The sequence below is a fragment of the Nicotiana sylvestris genome, chromosome 9, assembly GCF_000393655.2.
Source record: "Nicotiana sylvestris chromosome 9, ASM39365v2, whole genome shotgun sequence".
Classification (NCBI taxonomy): domain Eukaryota; kingdom Viridiplantae; phylum Streptophyta; class Magnoliopsida; order Solanales; family Solanaceae; genus Nicotiana; species Nicotiana sylvestris.
In genome coordinates this window covers 60,723,911-60,730,301 of record NC_091065.1, presented here as the reverse complement: position 1 = coordinate 60,730,301, position 6,391 = coordinate 60,723,911, and positions in this window count along the sequence as shown.

Here is a 6,391-nt window from a genome sequence, read left to right as displayed (position 1 = left end):
TATGTATCATCTCTGTTTGCTCGTTTCCTGGTTACTTCTCTTGAGCCTTTGGGCACTCTTGTTCATGTGTCCACTCCTGTGGGCGATTCTGTGGTTATGGATTAGATCTACCGGTCCTGTATGGTCACATTATGTGATTTTGAGACTAGAGAGGATCTCCTGTTGCTTGATATGATCGACTTTGAGATCATCTTGGGTATGGATTGGTTATCTCCATATTACGCCGTCCTAGATTGTCATGCCAAGACTGCTACGTTAGCAATTCCAGGGTTGCCAAGGTTGGAGTGGAAGGGTTCCACAGTTGATACATCTAGTCGGGTTATCTTTTTCCTGAAGGCTCGGTATATGGTCGAGAAGGGGTGTTTGGCTTATCTAGCTTATGTTCGGGATACCACCGCAGAGTCTCCGACAATCAATTCAGTTCCAGTAGTTCGGGAGTTCGCCGATGTGTTTCCTTCTGATCTTCCTGGCATGCCACTAGATCGTGATATTGATTTCTGTATTGATTTGGCTCTAGGCACCCAGCCTATATATATCCCACTGTACATATGGCTCTGAAAGAGTTGAATGAGTTGAAGGAGCAGCTAGAGGAGTTGTTAGAAAAGGGGTTTGTTAGACTAGTGTATCACTTTGGGATGCACCGGTGCTATTTGTGAAGAAGAAGGATGGGACTATGCGGATGTGCATTGATTACCGCCAGTTGAACAAAGTCACCATCAAGAACAAGTATCGGTTGCCTCATATCGATGATTTGTTTGACCAATTGCAGGGTGCTAGGGTGTTCTCTAAGATCGACTTGAGGTCGAGGTATTATCAACTGAAGATTCGGGCCTCGGATATTCCGAAGACTACATTCCGGACTAGATATGGCCATTATGAGTTTTTGGTGATGTCCTTTGGCTTGACTAATGTCTCATCAGCATTTATGTACTTGATGAACAGGGTGTTCAGACCTTATATTGATTCCTTTGTCATCGTCTTCATTGACGACATTTTGATATACTCGCGTATCTTGGGGGAGCACAAGCAACATTTGAGATTAGTGCTTCAGACCTTGCGAGAGCAAAAGTTATATGCTAAGTTCTCCAAGTGTGAGTTTTGGCTAGAGTCAGTGGCATTCTTGGGGCATGTTGTGTCAGGAGAGGGTATTAAGGTGGATCCCAAGAAGATTGAGGCAGTTCAGAGTTGGCCACGTCCTACTTCAGTGACCGTGATCAGGAGTTTCCTAGGGTTAGCAAGCTATTACAGACGATTCGTGCAGGGCTTTTCATCTATTGCATCACCTATGACTAGATTGACCCAGAAGGGTGCTCCTTTCCATTGGTTCGATGATTGTGAGGCGAGCTTTCAGAAGCTCAAGACAGCTTTAACTATAGCACCAGTTCTTGTGTTGCCTTCTGGTTCAGGGATGTATACGGTATATTGTCACGCGTTGGATTGGGATGTGTATTGATGTAGGAGGGGCGAGTTATTGCATATGCATTGCGTCAGGTGAAGATTCATGAGAAGAATTATCCTGTGCATGATTTGGAGTTGGCCGAGATTGTTCATGCTCTTAAGATATGAAGGCATTATCTGTATGGGGTGTCATGTGAGGTTTATACTGATCATCGCAGCTTACAACATTTGTTCAAGCAGAGGGATCTCAATTTGAGGCAGCGTAGATGGCTTGAGTTACTGAAGGATTATGATATCACCATTCTTTATCATTCGGGTAAGGCAAATGTGGTCGTAGATGCCTTAAGCAGGAAAGCAGAGAGTATGGGTAGCTTGGAATTCATTCCAGCAGAGAAGAGGCCGTTAGCTTTGGACATTCAGTCCTTGGCTAACAGACTTGTGAGGTTGATATTTCAGAGCCCAGCTGAGTTCTTGCGTGTGTTGTTGCTCAGTCTTCATTATTGGGGCAGATCAAGGTTCGGTAGTTCGATGATCCACGTTTGGTGGATCTCAGAAAGACAGTGCTTCAAGGTAGTGCCAAGGAGGTTTCTATTAGCGAGGATGGTGTTTTGCGACTCTAGGGTCGCTTATGTGTTTCTAATGTTGATGGTCTGAGGGAGAGAATATTAGAGGAGGCGCACAGTTTGCGGTATTCCATTCATCTGGATGCAACGAAGATGTATCGTGATTTGAGGCAGCATTATTGGTGGCGGAGGATGAAGAAAGACATAGTAGAGTATGTGGCTAGGTGCTTGAATTGCCAGCAGGTTAAATATGAGCACCAGAGGCCGGGTGGACTACTTTAGCAGATGCCTATACTAGAGTGGAAGTGGGAGCGCATTATTATGGACTTCGTAGTTGGGTTGCCCAGGACTTTGCGAATGTTTGATGCAATGTGGGTCATTGTTGACAGGTTGACCAAGTCGGCACACTTTATTCCAGTTGTGACTACTTACCCTTCAGAGAGATTGGTTCAGACTTACATTCGAGAGATAGTTTGGTTGCGCGGTGTGCCTGTGTCCATCTTATCAGATAGAGGCCCTCAGTTCACTTCCCATTTCTGAAGAGCCGTTCAGAGTGAGTTAGGGACCGGGTAGAGCTTAGCACAACATTCCATCCTTACACTGACGGGCAATCAGAGCGAACAGTTCAGATTTTGGAGGACATGCCTGGAGCATGTGTGATTGACTTTGGAGGAAAATGGGATCAGTTCTTGCCTTTGGCAGAGTTTGCTTACAACAACAGCTACCAGTCCAGTATCGAGATGGCTCCATTTGAGGCTTTATATGGGCGGTGATGTCATTCTCCTATCAGCTGGTTTGAGCCTGGTGAGGCTAAGTTGTACGACACAGACTTGGCGAAAGATGTCTTGGTTAAGGTGAAGTTGATTCAAGAAAGGCTTCGCACAACTCAGTCCAGATAGAAGAGTTACGCGGATTAGAAAGCGCGTGATGTAGCATTCATGGTTGGCAAGAAGGTCCTCTTGAAAGTCTCAATAATTAAAGGTATTATGAGGTTCAGGAAGAAGGGAAAGTTGAGCCCAAGATTCATTGGCCCATTTGAGGTGTTGAGGCGGGATGAGAGGTCGCTTACGAGCTTGCTTTACCCCCAGCTTATCGGGAGTTCATCCACTATTCCATGTGTCTATGCTTCGGAGGTATCATGCCGACTTGTCCTATATGTTATACTTCAGTACTATTCAGCTGGATGAGAATTTGGGTTATAAGGAGGAGCCAGTTGCCATTGTTGATAGACAAGATCGCCAACTAAGATCCAAGAGGATTTCAATGGTGAAGGCCCAGTGGAGGGTCCAACCAGTCGAGAAGGCAACCTGGGAGTCCAAGGAGGACATGCGGAGCAGATATCTACATTTATTCGGCACCTCAGGTACTTTTCTATGTCCGTTCGAGGACGAACGTTTATTTAAGAAGTGGAGAATGTAACGGCCTAACTGGTCATTTTGCTTTTTAGAACCCCGTCCTCCTAAATAAAACTTCCCACGCTTGCTTTAACTAATTTACGACCTATGGGGATGGTTGGTTCGGGATTTGAAAGAGTTTGGGTTGAAATAGGCTCATTTGATTCCTTAAGATTTTCTTAAAAGGCTAAGTTTGACTTTGGTCAACGTTTTTAGCAAACGGACCCGAATTTGTGCTTTGACGGTCCCGAAGGATTCATAGAAAAATACGGGACCTGGGCGTGTGCCCGAAATCGAATTCCGAGGTCCCTAGACCGAGTAATGAATTTTTATTAGAAATTATTAAACTGAAATTCTAAGGATTTAAAGAAATTAACTAATGATTGATCATGTTGGTATCAGGCCCGTATGTTGGTTTGGAGCCCGGTACAGGTCCAATATAGCATTTAAGGCTTGCCCGCAAAATTTAGTGTCAATCCGAGTAGTATTAGTACGTTTCTGCACGTTAGAAATGAATTGAAGAGCTTGAAGTTCATAAGTTTCAATCAATTGGTTTTAGGGGGTGATTCTTAGATTTAGCATTGTTTCAGGCATTCCGAAGGTTTGAGCGGGTTTGTTTCATAATTTCAAACTTGTCGGTATGTTCGGGCGGGATCCGGGAACCCCGAGCATCAATCTGACGAGGCTCGAGTGAAGTTGGATTATTTGGGATGAGCTGAAGCTTTAGGTTCCTGTCATAACCGCACCTGTGGTGGGTCAGCTGCATGTGCGAGACCGTAGAAGCGATCATCCTGCAGATGCGGTTTAGGCTAGGGGTAGACGTTCGGTATTTCGGTACGGTATTTATAAATTACAGTTCGATATTTCGGTATTCGGTATATCAATTGTGCATACCAAATTCGATATGGTTCGGTATTTTCTTATTTGGTTCGGTACGATTCAGTACAGTTTCGGTATCGCACCATCCCTGGTAATGGTGCAGTTATAAATTATAACAATTAACACTCCCACAGTCCTATTAGATGTAGAGAACACTTAATTTGTACATAACAATGAAGAACTTCCACTGAAATAAGCATGAAATTTAACAGATAGTTAAACAATAAGGATATTTCTCACTTCTTTGTTTCTGAAGCAATGCAGAAACTACAGAACTACTATATTCATCAGTCAATCTACTATCATTAAATTCAAGGATGCAATTGATCAATCCTTGTCGCCAACCTCCAATAAAAGTACTTCAATGCACACCATTCTTGAAACTACTATATTCATCAGTCAATCTACATACCTTCTAACATGCTAAAAATAGCACAAGACCAACTAAAATAAAAAATAGTACTATTGGATATCAATCTACAGCCCCTCCAGCGGCAAACCTGCTAAAAATAGAACAAGACTAATTAAAAACAAAACTTAGTACTACTAAGTAACAAAGTTGGTTGAAAGTACTATTGAGAAGAACAAAAAGACAGAACACTTAACCCAATTAGTTTTACCATATCATCGTTATAGAGTAACTTTTACCCCATTGAGTAACCAAACTGTCAAAATAATAAGTCTATTGAGTACAAAAGAGAAGGAATTTTCAGTTCACTTATGAATATGTTCTAGAAAATAGGATTTCGTTTAGGCAGTGAACGAGCTTCCGAATAAATATATAGTGAATTCGTACATATTTTCATAAAAGGAAAAGTGATAAAAACAAGTATCTTTACCCACCCAACCAGTCGGTGAAGGCGTGAGGTGAAAAATGGCAAAAGAATTAGTTGAATACTAACATAAAACCACAAGATTGAAGAATGGAGAATGAAGAAGTTATGAACCTGTTGAAGACTTGAAGATTGTAGAATGAAGGTCAACAATGAGCAAGCAAGTAGTCACCGAGGAGAGGAGTTGTCGTCGCCGCTCGCCGAGGTTGTGAAGTCGTAGTTGCCCTCTACTATTGGGTTAGAAAATAGAGAAAGGAAATGGGTAAGCGGAAGAAGCTAACGTAAGTCTGCTGTGCTATCTCAAAGCCTAATGGAATAGGGAATTAGGAGCTTAAGGTGTTGGGCTTAGGCTTATTTGGCTGGAAATTGGGAGAAATTCAAAAATAGCCAGATTTACAACTGGTCGTTCAAAAATAACCCAGTTTCAAAAGTAATCGAAATTTAGCCACTTTTCATGTAAAGATAAATCTGAGCGAAAACACTGTTCAAAACCCGGAAAATACGCCAGTATATTATACTGGAGTTCCAGCATAAGTATGCTTGAACTCTAGCATATTATACTGGAGTTCCAGGATACGTATGTTGGAACTCCAGCATAATATGATGGAGTTCCAGCATAAGTACACTAGAACTCCAACATAATATATTGGAGTTCCAGCAAGTATAATTGTCCAGTATAATATACTGGAGTTTGGAGCACCAGTGCTCCAGTCTCCAGTATATTATACTGGAGTTAGCAAGTATACTGGTCCAGCATAATATGCTGGAGTTCATATACAGTGCACCGAACTCCAGTATATTATGCTGGACCGGTCTCTGTTGCAGCAAAATAGTGGCTATTTTTCATTGACTTCATAAACACTGACTATTTTTGAATGACTAGTCCGAAAACTGGCTATACCGTGCTATTTTTACCTAGAAATTAGAAATAGAGTTGGGCTTGGACTTAAATATTTCGGTATTTTGGTATACCGAAATATCAAAAACTCAACACCGAATACCGTACCGAAATACCATAATTTCTATACCGAAATATACTAAAATACCAAAAAAACTGAAACCAAAATACCAAATTAATTCGGTTCGGTTCAGAATTCGATTTTTCGGATTTTATGCCCATCCCTAGCCAAGGCAGGCCAAGCCAAAGACGTAGAAGTGGCAGTGCAGAAGCGGCTTCAAGACCGTCGAAGCGGTCCCAACTCTCTTGGCCAATTCCGCAGATGCGACCTTCCTCTCGCAGATGCGGTCTCTTGACTGCAGATGCGGTCTCCTGACCGCAGATGCGGAAATCACTGAAGCAGTGAGCTTCATTTAATACGGGCTC